Below are 11741 nucleotides of genomic sequence, written 5' to 3'. Positions count from 1 at the left end.
ACTACAGTCATTTACATTGTGATATAAACCGATTAGGAAAGCGCTAAATACCATTAGTGAATACCGGACACCACCAGGAACCTTTAGTGGTTTCTATGTGTTTTTAGCAAGGATGACATTTTGCTGCTGAGAATTTTGAAACATGATCTTACAATTTTAACCAAAGGCCAAAGCACTGTCCTTCCAGTCCCTCTGACTGAGGATCGTAGTCAGGAAGGGAAAGGTGAGCAGGTCAGCTGAGTGACCACAGCAGTCTGACGCTCCCTCTAGTGGTGGACTAGTGAAGTGCCGTTTGAGCCCTCCGACTCTCCGTACTAGATGCTGAGGAAAAAACCTGCTCCAGTGCTTTTTCATTCGCGCCTCCATCCTCCAGGCAAAAAGAAAGGAGGTCGATTACGGGCAGACGGAGATGTACGGCAGAGATCCTGACTCATTCTCGGAATATGGACCACGCTGAGCTGCTCTGAGTAACATGGAGGAATCCACATCTTCTGTCAGCCGGGGAGACCGTTTCACGCCTGCGTGTCTTGCGTATTGCTCCACGAAAGATGAAGTAACAGCCGTTGGAATCAGAAGGAAATAACGGTGGCTGCCTGGCAACGATAACGTTTTCTTAACCTGCATATAATGTGCAGTTATTCCCTAAGAATTCTCTGCTCCCTGAAGCCCTTATTGTTGAAGTGACACTTCCCAAATAACAGGCAGCTCTACTAGTCAGCGGCTGAAGTGCATAAACAAAGAAATGCATCCTTAGAAGAAGATGATCCCTGGCTTGCTTTGCCATTAAGGTAAGACATCAACATTGCAGTTTTCGGCGGTGAATGCAAGCCTGGTGTTTTTTCCGAACAGACCACTTCACTTGCTCTTTGTTTTCTGTGTATTTAAAGCTATCTTTACAGCCTGCCATCTTGATTTAGGCGTAGAGAGATATAGCTGTTCCATATCATAACAGACGCGATGGGCATTATCACAAAGCCAGCTTTAACTACTGATGTGACCAAAAAGGCACCGGGCGTGAAATTTGACATCAAGGAAACTGTTCTCCATTCGCTCATGCACACGTTTCTGCTTGTGGACGTTATTCATCAAACAGCACCACACAATACATCTTCGGGCTGCTATTCTTTGTCACAGTTGCAGCGCCATGCGTGGCTTTGTGCTCTGTAGCTTTGGGTTAGTTTCCTCACCTCTGGCCTTTTGGGTTGTGTTCATTGAACCAGCGAGACTTTCTTCACTCTTCTTCACATTCTGTGCTACTGTAGCCTAGACTGTGCTCTCTACAGGACCTGCTTTATTCACTGGTGGCAGAATGAATGATTTAAATCTAGAACTCCATACTTGTACTCTAAATTAGTACACTAGAAAAGAACCAGTGTTCACGCGAAGTAGCCGCACGCCAAACTACACCCATTCAAAATCTGAAGTGTGCCCCCACGATTCCCACCCTGTGGAAGAATGTGGCTTCAGACGTGGTTGGTCAACTTTGGGAAGATGGCGGACATTTTTAATGACAAAACATATGAAATTAGTATGTTTTTTTTTAAGTGGGCGGTTAAATGTAGTGTTGTGGTCTGTTTAAAAAGCTGAACACGCACTTAAATATGTTCTTATTCTGTGTGAGATGTGTAACCGCGCTCAATTTCAGACCCAAATACAGCATTTGTCAAATAGTAAACAACAAGTACCAGGTTGCCGAAATGCATCACAATTTAAGTGTACAAACACCAGAAACTGTTGGGTCCTAGCCAACCAAATACCAAAATAAACTGACCACTTAACTTTCTTCTTGTCTTTAAAGGTCACAGAAGAACACAAGTGACATTGATTTACATTATTTCACTGATTGATGAACAGTTTGCTCAGTGTAATTCTTGCACTGTTTTAATGTTAGTCAATTATTGGGCTATTTGAGGCAAATAACATTTTAACACAAAGCACATTTATTCTGTTCACCCATCTTATGAAATCAGTGCTATTTTATATCTAACGCTCAGCTATAATTCTCTTTCACCCTTCTTAGTGTTTGGCCTCTTCTTGAGCTGTTAGTTGGAAGAAAATACTATATGGGGAGTAACGGTGTGTCTGTTGATGTTTTTCTGTACTGAGCGCATTGTCCAACTTCTGCAGTCTCCCTGTGGACACTGATTGGCTCTGTTTTCCCAATAGTGTTTATGTTGTTGTGGTATTGGCTCTGCTGCATAGCAACGAGGAGGGAACCGAAGTCGGAAGAAGGTGAAGGAGTTGAAAGTTGAAACAGAACTGTCTTGCTTTTCAGCATGTCTCATACTCTTTTGTTGTAGTGGTTCTTGTTTGTTGTCGTCATCATCATCAAAATCTTGTTTCACTCATTCTTTCACTTAGCCATTCATCCGTCTAAAATGACTATCAGTGATCACCCGAGAGGCTCTCAAGTAGCTTGTCTAGTACTGAATGTTGTGGTATTTGAAATAACAGTAGGGGCTCTTTCCAGCAGTTCTCTTAGGCTGAATGATCCCTCACAACTGCTAAACCTTTTATGTTCCTTTCATATTAAAAGGCAGTGTTTTTGGTGGGACATGGCTCATGGTCACTGGAAAATGAATGTAAATAATTTTGTTATTCGGTTCATTTTTATTTATTGCCATAATACATATAAGCCTGCACAAGCATGAGGGCAGTTTCACACTTACTACCACCACATGGAGTAAGTGATGCAGAACATCTGGCTTTTTATTTTGCCACCCATGTCAGCAGGTTTCAGGGTTCACACAGCCAGCTCGGAATTTCTTTCAAGAAGCATCCCAGAAGTGGCACAGGATCTAGAGAATAGGCATTGAGCCTGTTTTTTTCCACCTGCCAGCCATGGCATGGTGTGATATTTTGAGCAACATTTGAATGGAAGCAAAATCAAAACTGTATCCATGTTGTTGCACACTTTACTAATGAGATTAGAGCAGCGAGGCTAGAGGAGCGCTATGTATGAACTGTGCATGTTCTAGTAAGTTGTTTATTGTTGACGCTGGGTTGGTGTTACGTTAGATAGCATAATAAACAGAATGCCTATTCTGCCTATAATGCAATGCATAGTCACATCTTCACAGTGTACATTGTAGTTTTTGTGTCACTGTGTCACAGTGTGATGATGAATTATTACATGAAATGAAACAAAAAAAGAAAACCAAAGATCAACAAATGCAACATGCAGTTTTATTTTTTTTATTCTCATTTTAGTGAGTAACATGAAGTATCTGATTTGATTATCTGTTCAGAAAAAGGATGTCTGTAGACTTTGTTTGCAAAGGGTGAGAATTGTCATTATAAACTCGTTGTACTGTTCCACTGGGCGAACACTGCATGTGTGAATAACAAATGTGTACAGGCTGTCTGTAGCAGCCACCCTTGCACATGTCGTGCTGCACTCATATCTTTCTGCGGTAGTATAAGTAACAACAGGCCCAGGGTATAAAGAAAAGCTTTTTTTCTTTTCTTGTAGCTCTGGATTTGTGGTTGTACAGCTGTGAAATATAAGGATGGGCCCATTCATTGCTAGGACTTGTTGTCATGGGAACAGTGAGACCCTGAAACACAAAGGTGGATGGCTTTGTTTGGTGAAGTAGCTTTGTCTGAAGATCTTTTTGCCTTGTTTAGGAGTTAGGTTCAGGTTCAGGAGTCACCACCACTGTTTATGATATGAGCCTAAGCTATGTTCCGCCCATTCATGCAAGGCAGGATGTTCTGGGATATAACCTAATTTTCAAGTTGTGTGGCTGTTTAAACCGTGGCAGAGGGGATAATTGTGTTTACCCAGAAGTCTGGGCCTGTGGTAGTTCTGAAGACTACAGCTACAGCAGGGTTGCGGCTATTGGCTCTGGACCCTCAGAGCAGTTGGAAATGAGGCAGGCCATGGCTCTGTCCGAGCGGGGCTCTTTCAGGCCTGGAGGCCAGCCACAAACCTCCTCTTTCCAAGTCTTCAAGATAATAAGGGCTGAGCATGTAGAAGTAGGTTATGCTGTTTGAGCAGTTTGCTTGCCTGACTAACATTTTGATTAAACACTGCCTGGCAGAGGGGATGGATATAGTCTGAAGCATAGTTTACATTTTAATATTCTTAGAAACTTTGAAAAGGTTGCTGCCTGTATCTTGAACTTTTAACATTTGTCAAACAGCTCATGCTTGAGGGAGATCGGGTATAAACTCTTGCGAAGATTAGCCTAAACCTTTGACTTAAGAGATTATAATATAAATTTAAAATACCACCTGTGAGCCTTGGCATTCATGCCTAGCAACTGAAAGCAAACCATTTGGGCATATCTCTGTTCCATGCCTGTCCCTCATAGCTGAATATCCCTGTTTGCACCATACAGAAACCCTGCTGTGTCTCTGCAGATAGCCTAATCTCAAAATGATGACAAGATAGAGGTCAGACTCATGAGAGATTTGCACTACACTGCAAGTCACACGCTTAGCTGCCAAGACAGTATGCTAACAGCAGAAATCTCACTATTACTCTGAAGAGTAGACTCATGCGTACATAAACTTCTTAAATGTGGCCAAATTATAAGGTGTATGTGTGTGTAACTACAATGCAGTGTAGCACAATATGCTGATATATGCTTTAAATATTAGCACAAGTAGTAACTTTACAGTAGCTTAGTGTCATTTCAGCAAAAAATAAAATGTACAGTATTCATTTGATCCCAATTGTAGTCAGTCTACACATTTTGTTAGTTACAAAGCTAAAGAAGCAAATGGCAGACACCGAGTTTTGGCTGAATAACTACAATTGGCATCAGAGGAAAAACTACATTTTATTTTTCGCAGAACTAAACAAACATACCTTCAGAAACCTCAGCTGGCCAACTTATCTGACTTTTATTATTACTATTGCTTTAACAGAGATGATTTACATGCATCATGTAAAATGTACTCCTCCAGATACTTTGAGATGCCTAGACGACTGGTGCCTTAGCAACATTCAAAATATCCTGTATCTTCTTCTAGGATCTAGGATATGGTCTAAATAAGGAGCAGGAGCCTTCAGTTATGAGATCCTCTTGTGTGTGAACAAAAATCAATGATGTAGACAACAAAGCCCAGTAGACAGGGTGATGTTCTGACAAAAATCGAAGCCCTTAGTTATGCTGAGGAAAAGAAGTTTGGATTGGCACTTCTGCGCATGCGGTGCAGCTGGGGATGTTGTGTCGTGACTGACATGTCAGTCTATGGGTTTTGACTTGTCAGTGGTTCATTAGATTTTTCACAGTTCTTTGGGATTAAGCATGTGCCTAGTGTTTTGTCATTGCAAAATTAGTTGGCAAGCCTGTGATGGGTTGAGATTTTCTTTGTTTTTTTTAGTCCCCGGGCTGTTTTTTTTTTTCAATGCTAAGTGGCTTGATGCAGCTGGCCCCAAGTGCTTTTTTCCTCTCTCACAGACAGAACGATGATTTGACTAAAAGCTGTTTGTTTTACAGAATCATGAAACAAAAAGCTTTTTTATGAACTGTGCCAGAGTGTCGTGTGAGGCTCAGCTTGAGTTGTGGCCAGTCTGAAGGCAAACATTACAAAGGTATAAGCAAGAAAAATTGCACCATAAACTGTATAAGATACCATAATATGGCCAAGTAGTTTGTCAGGCTGGAAGACACAGACCTGCCAATAGTTTTGATTTGGTTGGGTCTGTCTCATATTTTCTTTTGCCAGACGTCAATATTCAAGCTAAACCGACTACCTTCTAGCTCAATTTCATATTTGTTGCTGGTATTCAGCTTCTGGCTAGTTAATGTGACCCCAGCCATAGTTAGCACTCCAGTTTCTTTTTTGACATGATTCCAATTAAATATGATGTTTTTGTTGTGAATACCAAATTATAGTCAGTTTTAAGTGGATTGAATTCCTGGTGTGGATGCCTGTGTGGTCTGGAAGATAACAGTGCACCGTTCTTCTCTCTTCTTTCCACAGATTGAAAGGGTTACTTCAAAATACGTTGCAGATTAAGTTGGGTCAGGACCGGTGCATGTTCAAGGAATTCAACAAAGACATGTTTGGTGTCCATGTATGATTGCGCCTTTAATTTTAAACAAGAACTGCTGTGGCTGCTGTAGCTAGCAAGCAGTGAAAGCTCATAGGCCATCAATTAGCATGGTGAAAAATGCTTGTCTAAATCATCTCATAGTTGCTTTGAACGTTGAGTTGTTAATCTCAAAAATAGACTTGGTTATTTTGTTTTTCAGGTTTTAAGATGGTTGCTACTACTTTTTTTTTTTTCTTCAATGTAATATTTCATTCCATTTTTTTTTTGCCAGACTTTCTCTTGAATTCTGTTTAATGCGTTTAAAGTGGCAGTCTAGTCAAAATATGCGGGGAATTCGGAGAGTGGGGGAATTCCCAGTGGGCTGGCAGCGTTTTGGGCTGGTTAATGTAAGCTAATGTATAAACTGAAGCATGTGAGCAAGTTCAGTCTTGCTTTTATCAACTAGACTGATAAAACAGTAAACTTTGATTAAACACAGTCTCATGCATGACAAGCATGACAAGTTGCCATATTCGCTTTACCTCGGCTGCTACGTAAGAGCAGCTATAAACTCTTAGGCCAGCTAGTTTTCGTATAATGCCTTTTCCACTGGCTGTTCTCTTGGCCCTGATGGGATGGTTGACCAGTTCAGAAGGCTGTGAAAATGAAAATAAAGCTACTTAAAAGGCATCTAAATCTTTCTGTGAATGAAATGTCAATAATGGTGCACCAAATAGCAAATTAAAATCACAATATTGGATTTTCATTTTGAGCAGAACTTTGCATAGATGAGTGGGAAACTTAAAAGCAAACAAATAATAAAGCCGTTTCAAATATAACCTTTCCATTTTAATTTTGATACTGATATACTTTGTGTCAATGGCTATGCTAGCAGTTAGAAATATGCTGTGGGTGGGGTTTCCCAATGTTTGTATGATGTGTTTTCATAATGTAAGCTGGGTGTTGTAGCTATAGAAGAAAGAACAAAAAGGGTAAAAAAGATGAATTCCACCAAACTGAGACATATTTTTATTTTTTTATGTATGATGATCATTTTAATCTAATCTCCTCTTTTTCAATGTTTGGGTGACCTTCAGGTCACTGTTTGTAGACTTTTAGCTTGTGCTGGATAGGTGTGGGGTCAGAAGCGCTAGCAGGTGTGTGTTTGTGTGAGAGTGTGTGTGGGATGTGTGCCAGCGTGAGATGAGCAGTGGTGCTCCTGTGCAAGGCTGGTGCCCCTGTAATGAGGTGACAGTCAGGGGCCAGTGACACTAGCCTCTCTTCTCCTCACCTGCTGCCACGACTGCTTAGCTAGTCTGCAGTCTCCTAGTGCTCTAACAAGCTGTGGCATTGACCCGCAGCTGGCTCCTCAGCTTCATGCTGGTCTGTGGTATCAGGCTAACCAGTTCAGTTTTTCATTTCACGCTTAAGACTTGAAGAGCAACTATATTTAATGGTTAACTAATCACTTACATTCTTATTAAATGGTTGAAATGAGCTTGCTTATTTGTATTAAAGGAATAGCTCAATTGGTGGTTGAGTGTTACTAATAGCATAACTGACAATCAACCAAGTTGCATGATGGCATTTTTCATAAGGATAGCATTTCACACATGCTAATGACATTATAGACTGAGGCTCTCCTTTACCTGTGGTATATGAGGTGGGTAAGTGGAGAAACCGGCTGTGAAATATTTGTGGACAAAGTTTTGCTTTCAGCAGCATTTTTGTAAAGCATTTTTCTTAAAACACTCAGTGAGTATTTTTATTTTCCAGGTCATTTCTCTTACCATAGGCATTCCGCTTAATAATGCAGGGTGAACAGGGATTTTGGGAAAAGGCAACAGAGGACCTGATTTGACGCTGTGAACAAAACCCTGTACGTCCAAAGTGGTAAAGTTACAGGACAAGAAAACAGCGTTATTCATTTGTAAATGAGATTTATGTAAAATAAGAGATTAATGTGGAGATTTTTGCGCATCAGTGACGATATGCCAATTTAATCATCAGTGTGCTTGATTTTGTTTTTTAGCATTAGGTGTAGTGAAGGTTGGGAGGGTTAGTTACTGTACAGGTTCTGAATTATCAGTTAAAAATGTGAAACCTTCTGAAACCTCATCAAAAGGATTATATTCAAGTAATGAAACTTGACAACATTCCATTATTTTGAATTACTTATCTTATAAAAGTCATAAAATAAAGTAGAGCAAAAAGAAAAAACAATTTCCATAAGACCTCTTTAAATAAGGCCTGTACAAAACTATTTTACAAAACAAAATGATATATTAAAGCTGACATCTTATTATCTTTTTATTTTTATTATTATTTTTTTATTCTGATTTTGCTGTGTTTGTGCCTTGAAACCTTTCTTTTCATTATAGTGACGTATAGTGCATATTGTCACCACCTCATTCAGAAGCTAAAAGTGTTGTGTTGGTTTTGAAAATTCATGTTTTAATGTAATCCTGTTAGTAATCACCCTAGTGCTGCCATGCATGTATAATCTGCCTTTTCTGTAACGGATTACATTTACCTTTCTTTGTGTCCTGATTACATGACAGCGTCACATGTATTCTGTTAAAAACCAAGTCTGGATGCAGTTACACGTACAGCAGGATTAAAAAGTCTGATACTGTAGTGAAAATGCTTCTATTATGCTTCATATTGTAACTTAATATAAAGCTTTTCATTAGAAATTTCATGATCAACATAATTTGAGTGAAAAATAGAATCTTTGAAATTTAACATGAGTTTCAGAATTTCTTAGTATTTATTGTATATCAATCTGTTGCTTTAATGACTGTGTGCACTCAAGCTGGCATAACAACTCCACAGGTTTGTGCAAAAGCCTCTGATGAGTAGACTGAATGCTCCTGAGAATTGTCTGAACATGTGCTTCAAAGGAAGAGATAAGACTCAGAAAAAAAATCTGACCTTTTTATATTATATAAAGCTCTCAACATGGCCACACAATCAGTGACCTGGACAGAGTGCAGAATCTTGAAGAGTTCTTCCTCATTGTACATTTCTTTTGGTACACACAGTTGGAATTGGCAGATGTTTGCTTAGAATACCAAATTGGTAATTGGCCCATTTATTATGTTTTATATGGTAGATCTGTTGCTTCCATTGCAAGTTTGGTCAATTAAAATGCTGGAGATTTGCTGGTCGAGTTCATGTTTTCATTTAAACCACACAAGTGTGAGCTTTGGATTTAAAAACAAACAGTTTCATCTTTTGCCCAGTTTGTAGTGAAATTAGAATTGGAATTTGCCATAGAAGTTTGTAATCGCAAACTTCTATCATAATTGTAATCTTAGTGTCAAATTCTAAAACTGCCTGTTTTGTTTCCAGGTTTAAATGCAAAAAATCTCAGATTTCAGTATAGCCTTGGACCTGTTGTGGATGTTTATTGATAAGAGTGTTTATTGATTGAGTTTAAGTAATGCGATGATTTAGATAATCGTAAATTATATTTATATATAATAAATTCATAAATTATTCGAACACAGTTATTTGAATAGGCTGACTGTAAACAAGCATATGTTTACATGTGCTCCTAAACAGTGCAGTGTTTGTGATTCTTCTTATTTGTTGAGTTGCGTAAAAACGACTCTAAACTCTAAATCAAAAAGTTGAACCCTTTAAAAACCTTTTATTCTCCAGGTATATTTTGTTTTTTCCATCTGAATTTACATGACCAAATCGTAAGGCAAATTATTCAGTAACTTCATGAAATAAATGCATATTTTTATTTATTTAATTACTTTATAAAAGCTCGCTTCAATTAACAGAAAATGTGTTTTATGATCACACACATATTGCTATATGTTTGCAGTTTACTGCTGAAAGCCAAAAATCTTAGACACTCTTTGTATTGTTTTATAAAAATAACTTTTGCAGAGCAGATCACTGAAGAGGCACCATCTGTTTATAGTTTATAGCCCAGATTTGTGGAAATATGGGTCGACTTTCAGTAGACAAAAATTGTGAGTTCAGCTTCTTCTATTATAAGAGTTTAAAATTACTTGACCCATTTATTTGACTGGAAAGAAGTTACAGCCTCATACGACACCCACTTTTTGAATGTAGCTTATGAAATATGAAAGTTATGAAGTAAATGATGAAGTGCATTTTGGAACCACCGGTGGTTCCAAGGTGTTTAAGGCTATGTAAAAAAATAAAAAAAATCTTAACAATGTGTGGGAATTCTCTGCAGGGCTGACTTTGAGGGTAAATTCAGTGAGGATCAGAAGTTGGCTTTAGGCCTCTCCATCTGTGATCTCTCATATACATAGTCACAGTATTGGCTCAGTCAGAAGTGGATGGCGGTGAAGCAGGTTGAACCTTATAGGCTTGTTAATTTAACTTTAACTGTTAAATTAGCATATGTGCTTCTGTTGCTTGCACCACCCTTTCAGTTCCTGTTCCTTAGATAGCAATTATCTGTCTCTTTAAGTGTAGTGCTATATGTCACATGCCTCTTGTAATCTGACATGAGTAATTTAAGCGACGTAACCCTAACTGCTCCAATGATAAGCCTGGGACCAGACTCTGTAACAGACCGAGTGGCATCTGAAAAGCATCAGAGGGAAATCAAATCAGCCCTCCTCATTAATTTTTACACTCCCCACTGAGCATATAATAGAGCTAGTGGCGTTGGTGGAGTCTCTGATACGAGCATGGCAGATCTGTTTTAAAGCTAGGTGACAAGCTCTTTAAAGATGCTCTTGGAGGGGTGTGGGCCTCAAAGTCAGAGTTTTATTGGACAGTGCATTTAGTCTTAATTAATTTTTCTCTCCAAGGAGCTGTTGCTTCATGTAGGGGTGGGTGATGTGATCTGTTTAATAAATGATATGCTTTCCTGAGTATGTTGTGGCTATAGTCAATACTGCTAGAACCATACATATGGTATGGAGATGGACTGATCACTAATTGCCGTTCAGCATGATCGGCTGATGGCCAATACCAATTGGGCTGGATGGCAAATTTAAAGGCACAGAAGCCATTCTCAACAGCAGAACAAATACACCTCTCGCTTCAGTGCTATTTTTAAAATTTTTTAATTTAATTTATTTTTTATTAATTTTTTTGTGACCATAAAACCTTTTGTAAACATTGTGCGAGCAAATGCTGTGATATAGCGTTAGAGCGAATAGCAACATGGGAAGTGATGTAACTAATGTTAGGTAGCGAGGCTGTGGCTTTAGCAACCTGTCACTACAATTACTACAGCAAAGCTAACCACAAACATTAGCAAAGGGGACAAAACAAAACAAAACTGATCTATTGATTCTGTGAAACAGCAAAAAGAAGTTCATGTTACCCACCTGTCAAGCAGAAACAACCATTCCCTTTTAGTTCCTTTTCATGCCTTCAACTTTTTAAATAGCTGTCGGCTTAAGTGGTGCAGCAGTTACATACTGGTGCCTCATGCTAACCATAGTAACCTTTGAAATAACAGGAGCCCATGCAGCCAACACAGCTAACTGGACAAAACAGTCCTCCTGCTTGATGGATGGGTTTTCAAATGTACTGAAAGTGCCAAAAGGGCTGATACATCATTGCTTTTACAGTTCTGTGATTTATTTTTAATTTCGGGCTTTGACGAGCTGCTTTTCCACTTCACTTTAAATAATGCTGCAGTTACATTCTGGTGTCTCAGGTGAAATATGGCTCATGTTTTTATGTCTCTGATTAGATCATGGATCGCATATTTAGGCTGAAATTTGGCTGACACAGATTCATAGTC

General features: G+C 39.0%; 1 protein-coding gene across 1 annotated transcript in view; it reads left to right on the top strand.

Moving 5' to 3' along the window:
* Nucleotides 1–279: 279 nt before the first annotated feature.
* The window catches only part of b4galt2 (UDP-Gal:betaGlcNAc beta 1,4- galactosyltransferase, polypeptide 2), a 173820-nt gene continuing 162358 nt past the window's right edge, over nucleotides 280–11741 (top strand). Inside the window, exon 1 of the mRNA XM_017702703.2 lies at nucleotides 280–788. The gene's annotated coding sequence lies outside the window, so the exon portion shown is untranslated. The remainder of the gene's footprint in view (nucleotides 789–11741) is intronic.

Source organism: Pygocentrus nattereri, chromosome 2 (assembly GCF_015220715.1).
Source record: "Pygocentrus nattereri isolate fPygNat1 chromosome 2, fPygNat1.pri, whole genome shotgun sequence".
In the NCBI taxonomy this organism is placed as follows: domain Eukaryota; kingdom Metazoa; phylum Chordata; class Actinopteri; order Characiformes; family Serrasalmidae; genus Pygocentrus; species Pygocentrus nattereri.
Note: the sequence above shows the minus strand (reverse complement) of the source record. Positions and strands in the feature narration are given on the sequence as shown.